Raw genomic sequence first — 11,732 nt, 5'->3', positions numbered from 1 at the left:
GTCGGCAAGACGTTGGATATTCGCCTACAACGCGTACGTTGAGTTTCTTTTTATAAGCTATTGTCGCTCACAAATCGAAGAGAGTCCACCAAGTTTGTCAAGTATATTTAACCAGTTCATTTTCAAATATACTGTATTATTATATAATATTTTACCACAATGGCTTCTCGGCATTTTTCAGTAAAAAGCATAAACATAGATAAAATGAAAAAAAAATGCGATTGAACACATGTTGCGGAATAGCTGAAACTACCCAAAAGTCTGAAATTTTCAACAAGAATGCCTTTTAAATTATACCAATAACGGCTCTACAAGCGAAGAAATCATATCGACCAATTCGAGGCTCGGTGAAAACTATTAGTGTTAATATTGCTGGAAGCTGATGAAGCAGGGGATTCCAATCGGGGTATGTTTTCCCAAGGAAAATTAAGAAAAACATTTTAGGTAATACTTCAAGGAATGTTAACTTTGTTATGACCCTAGGCAAATATGAACAGTAAGTTGAAAACAATGTGTGGAACCAAAAGGCTCAAAGCAAACAAACATATATTGGTCGGGTGACTAAGCTTACGTCACTATTATGACGACTGAGCTTCTATATCTTTTCGCCTCACGCGGACGCGAGACACACTGTCCACCACCAAAAAAAGCAGCGGAGGAAAAAGATGGGGATAACGATGATCATGAACACTACTTTTCGTGTGACAAATTTTTTCTCGCAGGACCAGCGGCTTAAGGCGACAAGTTCTCCGCTAGAGAATGAAAAAAAATTAGCGCCAATTTTACTTGTAAACACGAATAGGAAGTGGACACAGGTTATAAATTACAAATACAAGTAAAAATTATTATTATTTTTAGAAAAATTTGTTCATTGTTCCTAAAGAAGTGCCTTCGGTCGAATTCGTTTTAGAATTATGCTGGCAATTATGAACACTTTTATTTGTATGGAAATACATTGTTAGCAAATGTTTTCTTTCAATATCTTTGGCCTATGATTATATCCTACCCCTCTTTTCAAGTGTATCAACGTATGAATTGAGTGTACGAACGGTCTGTAGCAAAATACTGTAGTTGTCAGGGGCCTTTGTAAACTCAACAAGCAGCTGGCTTTTACTCTTTTCCAAAAATTTGCACTCAACGAGAGATAAATGCAGCGATAAATGAATGGAATATTGTAGAAGAAACTCGGACATTATATAGTGATTATATAGTGTATTTGTAAGAAGGGAAACTTTGATGCGATGTGTTCGACTATGACCACCACGAGAAAAAGGCACGAGAATGGTGATTAGGCCCCATCATCTTGGGTCTGCCTGCGTGTTTTTCCAGGTACCACCCACATGCCCAGCTCGTTAAATAAACCCCTTTACATTTAGTGGATCGTGCTGGGTTACCACATCGCCTACGTCTGGAACTCCGATCGCGCGCCCAGCAATCAGCCATGCAAGTTGACGCTGCCCAACAGACAGTACCTCTCGCAACGGCATCTTGCCCCGGTACGGTTCACCAGCGAGAACCCCCGATCTTTTCGTGCACCGAAGACCAGGACATCGAGGACTGGCTAAGATCCTACGAAAAAAGTCCGTGGTACAAACAGGTGGGATGACGCTGCTAATTTGGGGACCATCAACATTTGCTTGGCTAATGTGGCAAAGCTGTGTTATCCATACCACAAATCCGAGTTCAAGAAATTCGACGCTTTCAAGTAGGCAATATCCTCCGTTTTTGATCGCCCAGCCACGCGGAAGTTGCGCGCCGAGCAATGCCTGCGTACACGGGCAAGAGAACCGGGCGAAGCGTTTGTCGCCTATATCAAGTGCATACTCGATCTATGCAGGTATTTCAATGCCGTAATGAGCGAAAGTGCCAAGATCCAGGACACCATGGAGGGTGTCGATTACGACGTGTTTTAAATGCTCCTTACGTAGTCTCCTGGCACGGTGTTCGAAATAATAACCCTTTGCAAGAGCTACGACGAATTGCGACGGCAACGACCTTTCACGCATCATACATCTCAGCCTAATCAATCACCCGCTGGACTGGAAGTCATGCCTGACCACTCCCGCGTTCTTAAACAAATGAAAGACTTCGTGCGTAAGGAGGTTGGACATAAGCTTTCCCTTTTGTTGTTTTCTCAGCGCCAAGAGCTTCCGTAGCAGCAGCAAGTGTGACCACCAACCCCGCTGCCACCGATGCTCTGACATGTGCTTCAGAACCACACTGCCAAAGCTGTGCCGGTGCCCTTTCAGCAGCACGTTGTGACCACGTCTCTTACGCTGACGCAGTAAAGAGGCAGCAGCTTCACCAGCTCTCGTTGTTCAATGGACTGCCGCATATCCTCGCTGCTACTCATTCGTCCGTCCGTCTGTGCACAATCCTCCCATTTTATGGGAGGATTGTGCACAGCTGCGGAAAAGAGGTATCTGCATTGGTACTTGCCTGGCTCCCCGACTGAGTGACTTCTTTTTAGCCGAGTGGTGTGTGAAGCTGTCGGAAAGGTTGAACGGTACTAAGGAAGTTAGAACTTTTAGATATGTAGATGATTTCTTGTTTTTTGTGATTTGTCCCACCGAGCGGCTAGTTGCTGAGTTCAATGACTTTTTACCAGTAATCAAGGATTGTCTTGAGCTCTTAGAGGTGACGCATGAACTTCCACAGAATGGCACCATGAGGTTTCTGGACCTTCGCCTGTCGTTCCACTGCAATCATACCTGTTGGCATTATGAACCTCGTGCAAGTAAACCCCTTCTTCCCTACCACTCAGCACATTCCAAATTAGTTAAAAGGGCGATTACGAAGCTTAGCTTCAAGAATGCCCTAACGAAGTCATGTCACCATATGGACCAATTCAGTTTTGATCAGCAAAGGAAGAAGTTGCTGGATGCCGGGTTTCCCCAGGCTTTGCTTGTCTTCGTAGTTGAATGTATCTTGAGGGACAGCAAAAATAAAAACCGAAATGCGACAAGAATATTTGAGCGAGGGAATCGCACAAGGGAATCGCACCTTACGTGCACGCGGTTTCATATAATCTCAAAAAGATTGGCCAGTTGTCCAGAGTGCACGTGCTCTTTTCAGCGCCAAAGAAGTTGGAAAGTTTGTGCAAGATTACGACGAGAAATGCAAACGAAAATTGGGGGTGCAAAACTAATCACAAAATTAGGTTTGTTGAGTGCGCTGTGTTTGTTGTGTATTGCCTGCTGCTATCATGTGGTCGCTGCTACGTCGGAAAAACCAGTCGTTGCTTGAATGACCGACTGCGTGAGCATCATTATAATGTAAAAAACGGGGCAGATGGGTTCTTAGCAATACATTGTAAAAAGTTTGGCTGTATGCCCCTGTTCGACACGTGCGGGGTTTTGTCAAAAAATAGGAATCCCACGACATATTAGAGGCAGGAGAATTTGAAAAGTTGGGCGACAGGTGTGTTAGTATGCCTTCTATTGCGCTGACAAAGAAGGAATCTGATTTCCTTGGTGTTTGGTATAATGCGTAGTAATGTTGCGGTTTCTTCTGCGCAGGAGTTGTGCTCATTGTTGTGCCCTATAAGTAGTGTTGTGATCACAAAAATAAACTGTTGAAAGTAGCGCTACGTGTGTGTGTCTTTTCTTTGTGTATTCACTTTCAGTGCGCTCTTAGCCTTCTTAAACGTCGATTGCTTCACGCGAAAGAAAACTGTCTGAAATCCTTCACAGCAAGTTTTGCGGGAAAATTTTTCCTTAAGCTCAACAAATTGAGCCGCCGCTCGTGTTGTGAGGTTGAGGGGTATCGGTTTGGCGAGCGACACGCCACGCTCTTGCAGTGAACGGACATGGTATACACGGTCAGTACAAACTAAACAATGCACACGTAATCGTTTACCTACTTTTTAAGGACGATATCGTCCACGGAATCGATAAATCAGTTGTAACTAACATGCTAGGACATCCGTACACAATATGACCATATACTCCATGACAAACAGAATAATACGACAAACATACAGTAACATGACAAAACACAATAGCACACCCAAGGCGGCGTCGCCAACGCTTCACTTACCACTGGGGCATCCGGCGCTAGGCTGCGGTACCATGCGCCGAGGGCCCACGCTACAGAGAACCGTTCGCGCCGAAGAGACTCGCTCAACTCTTGCCCGCCACCAAGGCTTGCTTTCCGCTAGGGCTCACCACCGACGCTACACTCTGATGATGATATATGGTGTTTTTTGGCGCAAGGGCCAATTGATGGCCAAAGAGCGCCAGTTCATGAGACAGGAATGTGGACAATGGTTGTGATTAGCGGCTGTATAAGGGCCATAAAATTCCTCGCAGTAAAGCGGGTAAAAACATACAAGTAATAAAATCATGACCACGCCGTGAAAGTTGTGTGTGGTGTGAATAGGTGACAAAAGTTGGTGATAATGAAAAACGATGGTGGACATGTATGGCATTAGCACAAGTACCTCACACGTTAGTACCCTTGCGTGCAAGGGCCGTGAGGCAAGTGCTTTCCTGTGTAGCCACCGCAGCAAAAACCTCTCTAGAGAGGTCGTGCTACGGAATGCCCGGGTATATGATATGAAAATTATGAATTTTCTTTAAAAACGCTAATAATTATTTGTGACTAAAAAGCGGTTCCCTACCGACGAACATTGCAGGGTGTAAAGGTATATGTTGTCGGTAGGATAGTGAGAAGTGTTGTCTTCTTAGAGTGTCTAAATGTTTACATTGAATTAAAACGTGAAGAACTGCTAATGCCTCACCACGTTTATCAAACAATGGTGGATCACCACCGGACAAAAGATGTGTGTGTGTTGTGTATATGTGTCCTATCCTCAGTCTTGTTAGTGTTACCTCTGTTAGACGTGATTTTGATACTGGTGGCCAATGGCCAAGGTGTGGCTTGATAACGTGTAGTTTGTTTTGTGTGTGTGTATCCCACTTGCTCTGCCAGTATACCCTGAGTTTTCGTTTGAGAGACGGCTTAAGATCAAGGGCCGGGATTGATGTCGGTGAAATGGTGGTGCTTTCGTGGGCGGATGCAGCAAGCTGATCCGCCATCACGTTGCCTTGAATCTCACGGTGCCCTGGCACCCAGCACACAACATGTCTGTTGAGTGTGTGGAGGGTGCATAAAATGGAGTAAAGTGAAACGAGGACAGGGTTTTTTTGTTTTTTAAGACTGTGCAGAGCCGTTACCACACTGAGGGAGTCTGTATAAATTACTGCTTTTTGTATTTGTGATTGTTTGATGTGTTTAGCAGCCACAAGTATCGCGTAAGCTTCCGCTGTGAAGATATTTGTGCCTGGATGTAGAGGGCCAGCATCCGAAAAGGAATGGCCAACAGCAGCGTAGGACACAGAGGAGTTAGACTTAGAGGCATCTGTAAAAAACTCAGGACGTGTGTATTTGTGTTGAAGTTCCAAGAAGTATGTTCGAATATGGGCAATAGGCGCATGTTTAGTAACTTCTAAAAAAGACACATCGCAATCTATAGTCTGCCACTGCCACGGTGGCGGGTATATTACAGGAGCCATTAAACTGTGTTCGAGTGACACTCCAGTGTCCTCAGCTAGACCCTTCAGGCGAACTGAGAAGGGCTGCCTCATTGAAGGCCTGTTTTGAAAAAGAATGGAGCTCGACAAGTCATTAATAGTATTGTATGAGGGGTGCCTCTTATCTGCTTTCACCTTAAGGAAGTATACAAAGGACATGTAGGTTCTTTGCAGATGAAGCGACCACTCATTTGACTCAACATAAAGGCTTTCTACGGGGCTGGTGCGAAAAGCACCCGTAGAAAGGCGCATGCCCAAATGGTGCACAGGGTCCAGCATCTTCAAGGCACTTTGAGTAGCAGACTGATAGACAACGGCCCCATAATCTAAGCGGGTGCGAATGAGGCTTTTATAGAGGTTCATGAGGCACTGCCTATCACTACCCCACGTAGTATGTGACAACACTTTTATAACATTCATGGCTTTTAAACATTTTGTTTTTAAATACTTTATGTACGGTACGAAGGTTAACTTGTTGTCCAAGATTAAGCCTAAGAATTTATACTCGGCTTTGACGGACAGACGTTGCCTGTTCAGTCGAATGTCAGGTTCCGAGTGCATGCCTCTCTTTCGAGAGAACAAGACACACGTGCTTTTTTGTGGATTAAGTCGAAATCCGTTTTCATCTGCCCATTTGGAGACCTTTTTTAAACCCAGCTGAACCTGCCGCTCAAACATGGCCAAGTTGCATGACTTGAAGCCAAGCTGAACGTCGTCGACATATGTACAATAGAACATATTGCGGGGAATGGACAAGTGCAAAGAATTCATTTTGATAATAAAAAGTGTGCAAATAAGCACGCCACCTTGTGGCATGCCTGTTTCCTGAACAGATGTTTGAGAGAGCACACTGCCCAGACGGACACGGAATGTCCGGTTTGACAGGTAACTTTCGATTATATGAAACATTCTTCCGCGCACACCAAGGTGGGACAGGTCTCTTAGAATTCCGAAACGCCATGTTGTATCATACGCCTTTTCGATATCGAGGAACACAGAGAGAAAATATTGTTTATGGACAAAGGCGCCTCTGATCTGTGCCTCGATACGAACAAGGTGGTCTGTGTTGGATCTACTTTCTCGAAATCCGCACTGAAATGGGTCGAGCAAATTGTTTGTTTCAAGGATATGTACAAGTCGGCAGTTTATCATTATTTCGAATACTTTGCACAATCAGCTTGTAAGTGCAATAGGCCTATAACTTGAAGCTAAAGAAGGGTCCTTGCCCTCTTTCAAAATGGGAATAATAATAGCCTCTTTCCAGGAGGTAGGGATAGTGCCAGAAAACCAGATAGCATTGTACAAACAAAGTAGGGTTTTTCGTGTTTTGGCTGGTAGGTTTTTTAGCATTTCATACACCACACGGTCAGAACCTGGGGCAGAAGTGCTGCAGGAGTTTAGAGATGTTCGGAGCTCCGCTAGACTGAAAGCTTCGTTATATGCCTCGTATCTAGTGGATTTGTGTTCGAGTTTCTGCTTTTCTATTCTTGTTCTGTATTTTTGGAAACTGTCAGTATAGTGGGACGAGCAGGATACTCGTTCAAAGTGTGCCCCGAGGAAGTTTGCCTGATCTTCCAGGCTATCACCCTGTGTGTTTACGAGTGGAAGTGTGTGTACTTGTTTCCCTGCTATCCTACCGACCATGTTCCAGACTTTTGCCTCCTGTGTGTATGAATTGATCCCTGACAAAAACTTCCGCCAGCTTTCTCTTCTGGCCTGCCGACGCGTTCTCCTGCCTCGAGATTTTATTTTCTTAAAGCTCTCAAGGTTTTCCGCTGTCGGCGAGTTCCGCAGCAACCTCCATGCCCTGTTCTGTTCCTTTCGCGCATTACGACACTCTGCGTTTCACCATGGGACGTGTCGTTTGCCGGGCATTCCAGATGCTTGCGGTAGGCACTTGCCTTCGCGTCAGTTAGAAAAGCTGTGAAATACTGCACAGCTTCATCTATGTTTCACCTACATATGTCTGTCCAACTCAAATGTGTAGTGTTATGGAACTGTTCCCAGTCTGCTTTGTTTATCAGCCATTTGGGAACGTGTAGAGGACCTTCATATGTTGTTTGTGAACTCAACACTACTGGAAATTGGTCACTACCATATAGATTATTTATGATTTTCCATTTGAGTAGGGGTAGGAGTGAAGGTGATACGATGCTGAGGTCGATAGGCGAGTAAGTTTTGTTGGCAACGCTATAGTATGTTGGCTCTTTCCTATTCAACAAACAGGCACCGGAAGAGAAGAGAAATTGTTCAATGAGACGACCTCGTGCATCAGAGCGAGAATCGCCCCACAGTCCACTATGTGCATTTAGGTCCCCAAGAAGCAAATAGGGTTCAGGCAGTTCATCTATTAAAGACTGAAATTCACGTCTTTCAAGACGGTGGTGGGGAGGTACATACAAAGAGCAGATGGTGACGAGTTTGTTTAATAGTACCGCTCGAACAGCCACCGTCTCAAGGGATGTCTGGAGTGGTAAATGTGTACACGCTACTCCTTGGTTAATAATAATGGCTACGCCACCGGATGACGCCACAGCATCATCTCGGTCCTTTCGGTATATGACGTAAGCACGTAAAAAATTTGTATTGGAGGATTTTAGGTGTGTTTCCTGTACACACAGCACTTGAGGTGAGTATTTGTATAAAAGCTCTTGGACGTCGTCAAGGTTTTTAAGCAGGCCTCTGACGTTCCAATGTATAATTTGTGTTTCCATATTGGAAGTAAAGTAGTGCTGTGTGTACGTTAAGGGAGTGACTTGTTTAAGCTGAAAGGTCGAGCTCAAGTAGCAGGGCTATTATCAGGCCCTGTTATGAGCTTTTTAGTTTTCTCGGCGCGCTCCAGAGAGCCGCGCCGCTCTTTTGGCACCAGGAGTGCCGCCGTATCCATTACTTCCTCGGAGGCACTGGATGCCCGCTCATGCGAGCTGGTTTTTTGAAGCTTGGGCCTCGCCTGGCGAGGTGAGGCCTTGAGACCTGAGGACCCTGGAGTCCCTGGTCTCTGTTCAATTGTAGGCGGAGTAGACTCAACTACTGCCGCCTTGGGGGCAGGCGCCACAGCCAATGGCTCGCTCTGCGCAGGCCGAAGGAGTGGCGAGGGCTGGTGCGACACTGCCCCCTGGCGCGCCGCATCAGCATATGTGGGGCCATAAAATGGCGAGACTCTTTTTCTTGCTTCTTTAAATGTAATGTTTTCTTTTATCTTTAAAGTGATGATCTCTTTTTCTTTTTTCCAGAAAGAACAAGAACGTGAGTACGCGGCATGATTACCGCCACAGTTCACACAGTGTGCAGGTGCTTCGCAGTTGTCAGACGCATGGCCCACGACTCCACACAGAGCACAAGTTTTCTGGCCACGACAGTTTTGCGAACCGTGGCCATATCTCTGACACTGGAAGCAACGGCGGGGGTTGGGAATATATGGCCTCACAGATGTCTTTGTATACCCGGTCTGAATTGTTTCAGGCAAATCGCTCGAAGCAAAGGTCAGTACTAAGTGCTTTGTTGGTATTTTCTTTTGATCTCTTCTTATGTTAATACGCTGTACGTTTGTCACGTTCTCGCTCTTCCATCCTTCAAGAAGTTCAGCCTCGGTAAGGTCAAGCAAATCTGCGTCCGATACGACACCGCGAGATGAGTTCATAGACCTGTGTGCCGTAATACTGATGGGTGTGTCTCCAAACCTTGTGAGGGTGTTCAGTTTATCGAAATGGTCTTTGTCACGTATTTCAAGGAGTAGATCTCCACTGGCCATTTTGGTAACCTTGTACCCGGCACCGAGAGTTTCGGTTAAGGACCTAGCCACTACGAAGGGAGATACTGTTCTGGCTTGCTTGTTAGTTTTTTCGCAGTGTATAACGTGGAAATGAGGAAAGGTTTGTTTTGGCCGGATGAAAAAATTGATATCTTCGGTGCGTACCTGCTTTGAGGAGGCACGATCACTAAGTAAAGGAAATGCTTGTTGCATGCTAATTGTATGTTGTTCAGTAGCGTTGGCGGCAACCCACCACGGCGCCCAACGAGAGACGCTGCAAGTTTACGGATGCTGAAACCTGCAGACGCCAGCCGTACAACGCCACTATAACCCAATGCGCCTAGACCAAGGTAGGCTATTTGCACAGGGTTAACCCTCGCCGCCAGGAAGTTTGGAAGTAAACAGAAGAGAGTAGAAGACAGGACAGATAAACAGTAAGAGATAAAGACGAAGATGCAGGGAGAGAGGGATAGGAAAAGGCGACTGCCGATTTCCCCTGGGTGGGTCAACCCAGGGGTGCCGTCTACGTGAAGCCGTGGCCAAAGGGGTGTGTTGCCTCTGCCGGGGGGCCTTAAAGGTCCAATCACCCAGCATCAGCTCAACCCCCAGGATCCCCTTTTCCCCGGACACGGCAAAGCCACGCACGGCTAGGCGTGGGAGGGAGTAGAAACTCCCCCGTTAGCTCGGGTCCGTGGTGTCGCTACACGCCAAACGCCTGCTTTAACAGGCGCCCCTGCGGGGGACGCTACACTCTACAAACCATAATAATGATAGTGGTGCTCAACGTGAGCACAGTGCCATCTATCACCCGGTGGTTGTAACCCGAAATCAACCGGTGGTTGTAACCCGAAATGCGGCTTTTGGGCGAGACACGTGCGCAGCACGGCACAAACAAATTTACAGGGGGTGTCAGCACCCCACAAGGTTTTCTTTGGGCCGCTACATGTATTAGAATTCACTGCATGAGTGAGATTTTGTGAAAAGTGCAGCTATGCTCAGTATTGTAGTCTTTGCCTTTGGCAAAGTTATTGAAGCTCGAACGACTGCAATAAGAGAAGTGGTGATTCTACAAAACTGTTTGCTTGCTAAAACTAGGAGGTAATTTTGAGTAAACACTCCTCCCTCCCTTGCGGCTTGCATGACGCCTAAAATTGCTTTGTTTTTGCTGCGGTAACTGCGTGCGGCTGTTTTTCACGAGAGAGCGATACATAGTATACAGAAGAAAATTAGTGCGAAGGTGTGAAAGAAAACGTAGCCAACAATTTTCTCTTCTTATATTGGTTCATGCCGGACTGAAGTGAGGAGGCAACTACAGCTGTGTCTCGCTGTGCACTGTATGTGAAATTGTGTGCGTTTATTGCAATTATATTCTGCTGCGGTTTTTGTTATATTGTTGCTATACGTTTATGCTTTGTGTGTAATTTATATTGATGATAAGGCAGCTGTGCTTTCGCGTCGCGCAGTGCAATGAACCTTTTTTTGTGTCGGCGTTTATGAAACAATAACAAAGTAGGCTTTTCCTTACCAAGAATATCATTTGAAATGAAAAGTTCGCTCCTCCACTGATTCTCAAGTTTTAATTAAAATGTGTGCATAGATGCACGTTGACATTGTGTGCTTGCTGCTATAGCAGTGCAACTTACATAACGCTCATGGATGTATGCAAACGACCCGTTAAAGAATATTTAAAGTATGGACTCAGAGATGAGCACGCACGTAGATGTGGTCGTGGAGGCTCGATAATAATCATAGTCTCTACAAAATGTCCTTCGATGCAGTGCTTTCTGTGGTCTGTAATCTCTGGGACTGCAAAGTTTCAGTACACCTCTTTGGTGCGCTGCGAGACCAAATCAGCCGCAGGGGCCCTTTGAAGTGCCCTCTCTTGACATTATATATTACTCCATAGTAATGCAGCCCTTTTTCACAAACTCTAGTGAGTGCAGCGAGCAAACGCGAGGCCACCGCCATGGCAGCCCTTGGTGGCAGCCCCCAACGGCCGGCGCCCAGCTGCTTGCGACCGATTGACGGGGAAGCCAGCTGTATTGGCAGCCAATTTTCACAGACTGAGTTCTGACGCTAGCGAAAGCCCCGCCAGCAAAGCCGGTGCACTTACAGCGTGAGCCATACTACAACCAAGCTCGTTACAAGCAACCGCAACGTGTTGCGGACGACTGAAAAGACAGCGACAAGGTCTCCACCCAATATCGTTAGGCCGGAGCTTCTCACCGCGGCGAAGACAGGCGAGCAATTGATGAGCAGGCGTCCTGGTGACAGAGGGCAATGGCGGCCATTTTCCGGGCGGTCAAAAAGCACGAACAAACTACAGACGCTGAAGCCGACATTCGCAGAGCATTTCGTGCACGCGATGTACAAAACGACCAACCTCGTTCCCGGCAAGCGCAATCCGTATCGCACACCAGGCAAGTATGGCAGAATAGAAAATGATG

The sequence above is a fragment of the Rhipicephalus microplus genome, unplaced genomic scaffold (assembly GCF_043290135.1).
Source record: "Rhipicephalus microplus isolate Deutch F79 unplaced genomic scaffold, USDA_Rmic scaffold_14, whole genome shotgun sequence".
Classification (NCBI taxonomy): Eukaryota; Metazoa; Arthropoda; class Arachnida; order Ixodida; family Ixodidae; genus Rhipicephalus; species Rhipicephalus microplus.
The sequence above is the reverse complement of the archived record's forward strand: the minus strand, read 5'-3'. Positions refer to the sequence as shown.